The following is a 10,734-nucleotide window of genomic DNA, read 5'->3' on the forward strand; positions in this document are numbered from 1 at the left end:
ACAGAGCTCTGGGGAATGAACACCTCTTCAATAACTTGTTCTAGAACAATTGAGTATCCATATAAGAATGCAATCAAGCAGTCATGGAATAATACATGGAAATGAATTCCAGATGGACTGATGATTTAAAAGCAAAAGACAAAACTTTTAGAACACAACATCTGAGAATGTTTCATAACAACAGAGTACAGTATATTTCCTAAACAAAACATTTTAAATTTAACCAGAAAGGAAAAGTCTGATGTGTTCACATTAATTTCATTAATCCTGTTAATCAATAGTCACCATTAAAAGACTGAACAGTTGACTGCTTCTGACCAAGATGGAAAAATTGGCCAGATTTACTTGAACAGCTGAAATAACTAAAAGGGTGAACAAGATAGGTGAAACAATGGTTTTCAAGACATTGAACATTTAAAAATATTCAATTCCAATGAAGGATGATGATCCCTGAGAGAAGAAATGAGATGACCCCTATGATTGCACAGTTTATAGCTGGGAGGGTAACCAAGGTGGAGCCCAGTGATCTCTTAGTGTTGAAATGGGATGAGGAGTCCAATGAAGCCAATGTCGTCGGAATTTACAGGGCAGAACATCAAAAAGGTGAGAATTACACAAAGATTTCCAGAGATCTGCAGAGAATTTCCCTTAAGTACTCATCAATACATTTATGTGAAAAAACTACCTTAAGCCAGGGAAAAATCACCACCTGAAAGAATTGGAGGGAACTTACACAGAGCTCATAGAGGTGTAGGAATAATTCCTGCTCTCAAAAGCCAAAGTGGAAAACCTGAGACTTCACATAGCATCAAGTAGAGTACTCAGAGGATTTTACTTCAATTGTGGGGAAATTTTGCCATAGACTAAGCCCTACTCTGAGGCCACCTGAGAAAGCTTAAAAGTGTACCTCAAAAGGATCAAACTTTCCAAATAATGGCGTCTCAAAGATAAAAAATATTTATAGGTATACAAAAATATGCAGCACCTAACAGGGCAAAATTTATGTCTGGTATCCAGTAAAAAAGTATTAGGCATCCAACATCCATTAATGAGAAGAACTCAGCTAAGAGGAAAAGAAGGAATTTCCTTGAGCAATAAAGAGTATCTGAAAAGCCAACAGCTAACATCATACTTAATGGTGAAAGACCTACTACCAGGAACAACAGAAAGATGTCTGGTCTCAACACTTATACTAAGCATTGTATTAGAGGCTCTGGCCAGTGCAGGGGGAGGGGGGAAGTATCCAGATTGAAAGGGAAGAAATAAGACTACATTAACATATGAATGTCTATATGAAAAAAATCTGATGGCATCTACAGAAAAAGCTACTAGAACTAATAAGTGAGTTTAGTGAGGTTGCAGGATAAGGATTAGTATACATAAATTATTTTCTATGTCCTAGCAGTGAACAATCTGAAGCTTGAATTTTTAAAATGGCACTTAGAACACCTTCAAGAGCCTTAGATACTTAGTGACAACTCTAGAAAAAGTGCAAGGTATATACCATGAAAATTAAAGAACACTGCTGAGAGAACTTAAAGAAGACCTAAATAAGCGGGGGGAGAGAGAGACTATGTTCAGAAATTGGAAGACTTCATACTATTAAGGTGTCAGTTCTTTCCAAATTGACTTGTAGATGAAATGGAATTCCAACCAGAATAGCAGGAAGCTTTTAGCTTTGTGTGTGTGTGTGTGTGTGTGTGTGTGGAAACTGATTCTAAAATACACGTGAACATGCAAAGGACATGAAACAGGAAAAACAACTTTGAAAAATAATAACAAAGTTGAAGGACATGGACTACCTGACTTTGAGACTTATTATAAAGCTAAACTAATTCTAGATTGTGTGTTATTGTAATCAAGATAGACAAATAGGTCAATGGAACAGAAAAGAGTTCAGAAATAAACTCAAACATGTATATGGACAACTGATTTGTGGCAAAGGTGGCTTAATGGATAAAGGTCTTTTCAACAAATAGTACTAGAAGAAATGAATATGCATAGGCAAAAAAAGAGCTTTGGCTTATACCTCACACCATATTAAACATAACTAAAATTTATCATAGATATAAAATGTAAAACCTAAAACCATAAAACTTATAGAACTTTGGGTTAGGCAAAAATTTCTTGGGCATTATACTGAAATTTAAAGAACAAAATGATAATAATTCATGAAAATTGAAAATTTCTATTCTTCAACAGACACTGTTAAGAAAATGAAAAGGTTAGCCACCAACTGGGAAAAATATTTTCCAGTCATACTTGATAAAGGATTTTAATATGAAAAGAATTTTCAAAACCCAATAATATACTCCAATTTAAAAATGAGCAAAAGATTTGAACAAATATATAATGAAAGAACATATACAGATGTCAAATAAATGCATCTAAAGATATTCAACATCATTAGTCATTAGAGAAATGCAAATTAAAACAGATAAGTAAATATTATGCCACCTATTAGACTAGTTAGCATTTAAAAAGCTGAATATACCACATGTTGCAAAGGATGAGGAAAAACTGAATCTCATACATTGCTAATGGGAATTTAAACAATACAAACACTTTGGAAAACATTTTGACAGTTTTAATTAAAAAGTCAAACACACAAAAATAGGAACCGGAGTCTCATAACTTAATACTTCAAATGTCAAGGAAACAATTAAAAAAATTCTTCTTATACTGAGAACCAGAAAAATCTAAATGTGAATGGGAACAAACAACAGATGTAATTGTCTGATCGTGAGTTAAAGCTGCTGTCGTAAAAATGCAACAAGCATTTGAAAACACTCTTGAATCAAATGAGAGAGAAAGATTGAGAGGGAATATCAGGAAAGAAAGAAAAGATACAAGAAAGAACCAAATATAAATATTAGAACTGAAAAATACAATAACTAAATTTTTAAAATCACTGGGATGGGCACAGTAGCAGAATGGAGATGACAAAGAAAGTAATCAATTTACTTGAAGATACATCAAAAGAAATTATCCATTCTGAACAACAGAGAGAAAATAGATTGGAAAAAAAAAAGTGGAAGCTCTTAGACCTTAGGGACAACAATGAAAGATCTAACATTTGTATCAGAATCCCAGAAGGAGAGGAGAAAAAGCGGAGCTGAAAATATATTTGAAGAAAGAGGGTTTAAAAACTTCTCAAGTTTGGGACTTCCCTGGTGGCACAGTGGTTAAGAATCTGCCTGCCAATGCAGGGGACATGGGTTCGAGCCCTGGTCTGGGAAGATCCCACATGCTGCGGAGCAACTAAGCCCGTGCACCACAACTACTGAGCCTGTGCTTTAGAGCCCATGAGCCACAACTACTGAGCCCATGTGCCACAACTTCTGAAGCCCGTGCACCTAGAGCCTGTGGTCCACAACAAGAGAAGCCACCGCAATGAGAAGCCTGTGCACCACAATGAAGAGTATCCCCTGCTCACCACAACTAGAGAAAGCCCACGTGCAGCAACAAAGATGCAACATAGCCAAAAATAAATTAAAATAAATAAATTTAAAATACTTAAAAAAAACTTCTCAAATTTGACAAAAGACATAAACCTACAGATTCAAGAAGATGAGTAAATATTATATAGGCTAAATCCAATGAAATTCACATCTAGATACACCATATTCAAATTTCTGAAAGCTAAAGACAAAAAAAAAAGTTCTTGAAAGCACCCAGAGAGAAATGAAACCTATATAACAAGGTTTCTCAACTCTGTCAAATAATTATTATTGTGGGGGGCTACAATATTATTATTGTAGGCTATTTTGCAACATCCCTAGCCTCCATCCACTAGAAACCAGTAGCAACTCTTAGTTGTGACAGCCCAAAATGTCTCCAGGCATTGCCAAATATTCCCTTGGGTGCGAAACTGTTCTCAGTTGAGAACCATTGCTGTAGAACAACAATCATTCAAATGCCAGTGCGTTTCTCATCAGAAATCATGAAGGCCAGGGAAGTAGCCCGTATTTTTTGATCTAAAAGAAAAATGATAAAAGAAAGGAAATTTCAACCCAATATTCTACAACCAGTAAAAATATCCTTCAGGAAGGAAAGTAATATATCTGACATACTCAGATGAAGGAAAATCAGACTATATCACCAAGAGATCTGCTCTAAAAAATGCATAAATAAATTTATTTATCCAAAAAGAAAATAATAACAAGAAAACTTGGAACATTAACAATGAAGAAAGAGCAAGAAAATGGTAAATATATGTGCACACATAATAGACTATCCTCTTTTAACATTTTAAAATCATTTTAAAATATTGTCTCATATGGTTCTTGAAATATGTAAAGGTGATTTTTAAGACAACTGTATTATAAAGGGGAGAGTATAAAGTAACCTAACAGTAATGTTTCTACAGTCCACTTGAACTGGTAAAAGTTGATATTAGTAGTACAATATTACTAATAATATAATATCCTATCACATGAAGAAATCACATGAAGGGATATACTCAAAAGATACAAGTCTAAAGAAAATGTTTAAGTAATCCATAGGCAAACAACACAGGGAAACCAAGGCACAAAAAAGGGTACAAACAGAAAACAAATGATAAAATGTCAGACTTTAAATCCTAACATGTAATTAGTTACATTAAATATAAATGACCTGGGCTACCCTGGTGGTGCAGTGGTTAAGAACCCGCCTGCCAATGCAGGGGACACAGGTTCGAGCCCTGGTCTGGGAAGATCCCACATGCCACAGAGCAACTAAGCCTGTGCGCCACAACTACTGAGCCTGCGCTCTAGAGCCCACGAGCCATGACTATGGAGCCCGTGTGCCACAACTACTGAAGCCTGCGCACCTAGAGCCTGTTGTGCTGTACAACAAGAGAAGCCACCACAATGAGAAGCCCACACACCACGACAAAGAGCAGGCCCCGCTAGCCGCAACTAGAGGAAGCCTGTGCACAGCAACAAAGATGCAATGCAGCCAAAAAAATAATAATAAAATATATTTTAAAAAAGTGTTCTTCGTTGAAAATATTTCCTAAATTAATTAATTAATTAATTTAAAAATGGCCTAACCATCACTTATAATTTCACTCAGAAGTGAAATTGCTGGCTCTTTTCATGCCTAGCCTAGCCATGGCTCATGGTCCCAAGAAGCACCTGAAGTGCATATCAGTTCCAAAGCATTGGATGCTGGGTAAACTGGTGTGTTTGCTCCTCATCCATCTACCAGTCCCCACAAGCTGAGGGAATGTCTCCCCCTAATCATTTTCCTAAGGAACAGACTTAAGTATGCCCTAACGGGAGATGAAGTAAAGATATGCATGCATCATTTTATTAAGATTGATGGCAAGGTCCGCACTGACATAACCTACCCCACTGATTTTATGGATGTCATCAGCATTGACAAAACTGGAGAGAATTTTCGTCTGATCTATGACACCAAGGGTCGCTTTGCTATTCATCATATTACACCGAAGGAGGCCAAGTATAAGTTGTGCAAAGTGAGAAAGATCTTTGTGGGGACAAAAGGAATCCTCATCTGGTTCCCCATGATACTCACACCATCTGCTACACTGATCCCCTCATCAAGGTGAATGACACCATTCAAATTGATTTGGAGACTGGCAAGATTACTGACTTCATCAAATTTGACACTGGTAACCTGTGCATGGTGACTGGAGGTGCTAACCTGGGAAGAATAGGTGTGATCACTAACCAAGAGAGACATCCTGGTTCTTTTTTTGTTTTGTTTTTTGGGTTTCTTTTCTTTTCTTTTTTTTTGGGGGGGGGGTTCACGGGCCTCTCACTGTTGTAGCTTCTCCCGTTGTGGAGTACAGGCTCCGGACGCGCAGGCTCAGTGGCCATGGCTCACGGGCCTAGCCACTCTGCGGCATGTGGGATCTTCCCGGAGTGGGGCACGAACCCATGTCCCCTGCATCGGCAGGCGGACTCTCAACCACTGCGCCACCAGGGAAGCCCTCCTGGTTCTTTTGATGTAATTCATAAGAAAGACGCCAATGGCAACAGCTTTGCCACCCAGCTCTGCAAAGTTTTCGTTATTGGCAAAGGCAACAAACCATGGATCTCTTCCCCGTGGAAAGGGTATCCACCTTATCACTGCTGAGGAGAGCGACAAGAGACTGGCGGCCAAACAGAGCAGTGGATAAAATGATCTGTAGGTGACATGATTGGAAAAGTCTTTGTACTTAATTAAAGATAATACTACATTTAAAAAAAAAGTGAAATTGCTGGATCATATGGTTTTTATTCTTTTTTTACATGAGCATTTACCAGCTGTAAGTTTCCTTCTTTATGGTGCTTTAGCTGCTTCCAAGTTTTGTTGTGTTGGGTTTACATTTTCATTTATTTCAAAGTATTTTCTCATTTTTCTTGTGATTTCTTCTTTGACCCATTGATTTAAGACTATTGTTTAATTTCCACATATTTGTCAATTCCCCATATTTCCTTCTATTATTCATTTCTAATTATGACTGGAGAACATTCTTTGTATGATTTAGATCCTTTTAAATTTATTGAGACTTGTTTTCTAGCCTAAAATATGGTTTATCCTAGCAAAAATTGCATATATACTTGAGGAAAATGTGTATTTTGCTCTTATTGGTTGGAGTTTTCTATACATGTCTGTTAAGTCTAGGTGGTTATGTTGTTTAAATCCTCTGTTTCCTTGATGGTCTTCTGCCCAGTTGTTTTATCCATTATTGAAAGTGAACTGTTGATATCCCCAAGTATTATTGTTGAATTATCTATTTCTCCCTTTAATTTTTCTTCATATATTTTGACATTTTGTCTTTAAGTTTATCCATACGGTTGCAGGTGTCAGAATTTCCTTCTTTTTAAAGTCAGAATAATATTATATTCTATGTATCTGCCACATTTTGTTTATTCATTCATCTAGTGCTGGACACTTGGGTTGCTGGGTTACGTGCATATATGGTTTTTTTTTGTTTTGTTTTGTTTTTGGCTGTGTCAGGCCTTAGTTGCAGCATGCAGGATCTTCGTTGAGGCATGAGGGCTCTTTGTTGTGGCACGTGGGCTTCTTTCTAGTTGTGGAGCACAGGCTCCAAGACACGTGGGCTCTGTAGCTATGGCACGTGGGTTCCAGAGCCCATGGGCTCTGTAGTTTGCGGCACGCAGCCTCTCTAGTTGAGGTGCGCGAGCTTAGTAGTTGTGGCGCGTGGGCTTAGTTGCCCCGTTGCCCGATCCCCGTGTGGGATCTTAGTTCCCTGACCAGGGATCGAACCCACGTCCCCTGCATTGGAAGGTGGATTCTTTACCATTGGACTACCAGGGAAGTCCCTGCATATATGCTTCTAATTATATGTTTTCTTGATTGGATTGACGCTTTTTAATTATAGAATGTACCTCTTTGTCTCTGATCATTTTGTTTTAACGTATGTTTTATCTGGTAGTAGTATAGCCCCTCCAGTTTTGTTTTTCTGCTGTTTGCATGGTATATCTTTTTTTCTGTCCTTCAGTTCTGAAATTTTTTCTTTGAATCTTAAATGTCTCTTGTATTCAGCATATAGTTGAATCATATTTTTAAATTCTCTGCTAACCTCTACCTTTAATTGGAGTGCTTAATCTATTTACTTTTACTATACTCATGAGAAAGAACTTCCATTTTGTTACTTATTTTCTATGTCTTACATCTTTTTTCCCTCTATTCCTCCATTACAGCCTTCCTTTGTGTTAGACATTTTTCTATCTTGTCATTATAATTCCATTGTCATTTTTTAGTACTTTTTATTCAGCTATTTTTTGTGGGGATTGCAATAAATATCTTTATTTATAATGGTCTGTTTCAAATTAATGGCAATTTAATTAAAATTGTATCTAAAAACTTGCTTCTCTACAGTTCCATTTTCTTCTTTCTCTCGTGCTGTTATTGTCATACAAATTACATCTTTATACATAGCACGCTGATCAAAAATGTATTTGTAACTCTTGCTTTATGCAGTTGTCTTCTACATGAAATAGGAGAAAAAAAGAGTTACAAACAAAATGTACATTTATATTGTCTTTTATATTTGCCTATGTAGTTACCTTTCACTGGATATAGAATTCTTGGTTGGCACTATTTTTCCTTCAGTGCTTTTAATATATCATCACACTGCCTTCTGGTAGTTATTGTTTGTGATAAGAAAAGAGCTGTTAGTCTTGCTGAGGATCCCTCGTACATGTTGAATTTCTTCTTCCTTGCTGCTTTCATGATTCTCTCTTTATGTCTTAGCTTTTGACAGTTTATGGTGTCTCTGAATGTGGATCTCTTTAATGAATGTGTAGATTTGTTTTTCACTGAATTTGGGAATTTTCAAACATTATTTCTTGAAATACTCTTTCTGCCCTGTTCTCTCTCCTCGTCTTCTTTTTAAAAATTATTATATGTTTCAGGTATACGTTATAATTCAACATCTCCATACACTAAAAAGTGGTCACTTCCAAAAATGTAGCTGCAATCCATCACCGTACAATTGACTGCCTTCACCCATTGGCCCACCCTCCAGCGCACTTCTCTGGTAATCACCAATCTATTCTCTGTATCTGTGACTTTGTTTTTATTTTGTTTTGTTCATTTTTTGTTTTGCTTTTTGTTTTTGAGTTTCCACATATGAGTAACAATTATATGGCATTTGTCTTTTTCCCTCTGACTTATTTCACTTAGCACAATAGCCACCGAGGTCTATCCATGTTGTCAGAAATGGCAAAATTTCATTCTTTTTTATGACTGAGTAGTATTCCTATAAATATATATACCCCATATCTTCTTTATTCATTCATCCATCAACGGAGACAGGTAATTTCTATATCTTGACTTGTATATAATGCTGCAGTAAACATAGCATGCACATATATTTTCAAGTTAATGCTTTTGTATCCTTCAGATAAATACCCAGAAATGGAATAGCTGTATCATACGACAGTTCTATTCTTAATTTTTTGAGGAACCTCTATACTGTTTCCCATAGCAACTGCACCAATTTACAATCCCATCAGCAGTGTGCAAGAGTTCCGTTTTCTTCACATCCTTTCCAACACGTTACTTTTTGTGTTTTTGATAATAACCATGATAACAGGTGCAAGGTAAACTTTCATTATGGTTTTGATTTGCATTTCCCTAATAATTAATGATGTTGAACCTCTTTTCATGTGCCTGTGGCCATTTTTATGTCTCCTTTGGAAAAGAAGACCCCTATCAATCAGCCTGTCCAGATATTCTGGGGGAGGCTCTCCACAGTCTTTCCCTCCCAAGGAAGAAGTAGATAACTGTGATTTTTGCCCACTCACTCTTCTTGAGCTGAGGATGGGGAGTTATGGTGTCTACCAAAACAAACCATTGTCTGTTTTCCCCCAGTTGGATAGATTGTGTCATACCTGTCAGACTTCTAAGACTGTTATGTAAGATGCCAGTTCTTTGGGTAGCCCCAGCAAAGTTGGAGTATTGAACACATGGATCAACTCTTTCCTTCCCCACAGTGAAGTTGAGGGCTGGGATTTCTCATCTGCTCACTTTGCTGAACAGAGGCAAGGATCTATGGTGTCTACCAGCCAAAGCCACCATCTCCATTTTCCACTGGGTGACTAGACTTTGCTGGACCTGTCGGAGCTCCATGACTGGTGAGACAGTAGCCAGTATTTTGGGGAGCTCCCTAGAGTGCAGGATGTATGAACTATCTGCTTTCTTCCCCTGTGTGAGGCTGGTAGCTAGGGGGTTTCTCACTGATCATTTGGTATTGCACCAGGGACTGAGATTTTGGCGGGAGGGTGTCCCATACCTCCCTACAAGTTTTGGTCAGTCGGGTTTTGCATTTTCTTGGTGTGCAGAAGCCTGTCAATTAGTGTCTAGATTTCTCACAAAGAGAATTTTTCCATGAATTGCAGAATCAGTGGGTTTGTTGGGGAAAAGAGGGGCCAGGACATCCTGTTCCACCATATTGCTGACATTCCATTTATATGTATCTTTTTTTTCTTTTTTTCTTTTTTTTTTTTGCGGTATGCAGGCCTCTCACTGTTGTGGCCTCTCCCGTTGCGGAGCACAGGCTCTGGACGCACAAGCTCAGCGGCCATGGCTTATGGGCCCAGCCGCTACACGGCATGGGGAATCTTCCCGGACTGGGGCACGAACCCATGTCCCCTGCATCGGCAGGCGGATTCTCAGCCACTGCGCCACTAGGGAAGCCCCATTTATATGTATCTTAAACTTCTTTATATTTTCCCAAAGGTCACTGGGGATCTCTTCTTTCAGTCTTTTTCTCTCTGTGCTTCATTTTTCCTGGCATGTTTTTAAGTTCACTGATTATTTTCTTCTATTGTGTTTAATCTCCCAATAAAATTTTCTTCTTGGATAGTTTTCTTTTCTAGAAGTTCCCTCTTGTTCTCTTATATATCTTCCATTTCTGTTCTCATTATGTTTATGGTTTAAAAAGTCTTCAGTATATGGAGTATAACAGCTTCTTTAATAATGTTATACTAATACCATTTTCCCTGCCATTTCAGTCTGGGCCAACCGGTTGATTTTTCCTGGTCTTTTGTCACATTTTTCTACTTCATCATATAGATACTGGGCATTGTGAAATTTACATTGTTAAATGGTGGTTATTGTTATTCTTTTAAAGTGTTGAGCTTTGCTCTGCAGGCAGTTACATTACTTGTAAGTTGGCTTGATTCTTTTGAAGCTTTTAAAAAGCAGTTTAGGATAGGTCTGAAGTGTTTGCTTTACAGATAGTTTAGCTCTACTCCTAATACAAAACTC

General features: G+C 37.5%; 1 pseudogene; it reads left to right on the forward strand.

Annotated features, from left to right (window-relative positions):
- Positions 1 to 4,573: 4,573 nt before the first annotated feature.
- On the forward strand, positions 4,574 to 7,789 carry LOC101273748 (40S ribosomal protein S4-like; annotated as a pseudogene).
- The last annotated feature ends 2,945 nt before the right edge of the window (positions 7,790 to 10,734 follow it).

The sequence above is a fragment of the Orcinus orca genome, chromosome 20, assembly GCF_937001465.1.
Source record: "Orcinus orca chromosome 20, mOrcOrc1.1, whole genome shotgun sequence".
Classification (NCBI taxonomy): Eukaryota; Metazoa; Chordata; class Mammalia; order Artiodactyla; family Delphinidae; genus Orcinus; species Orcinus orca.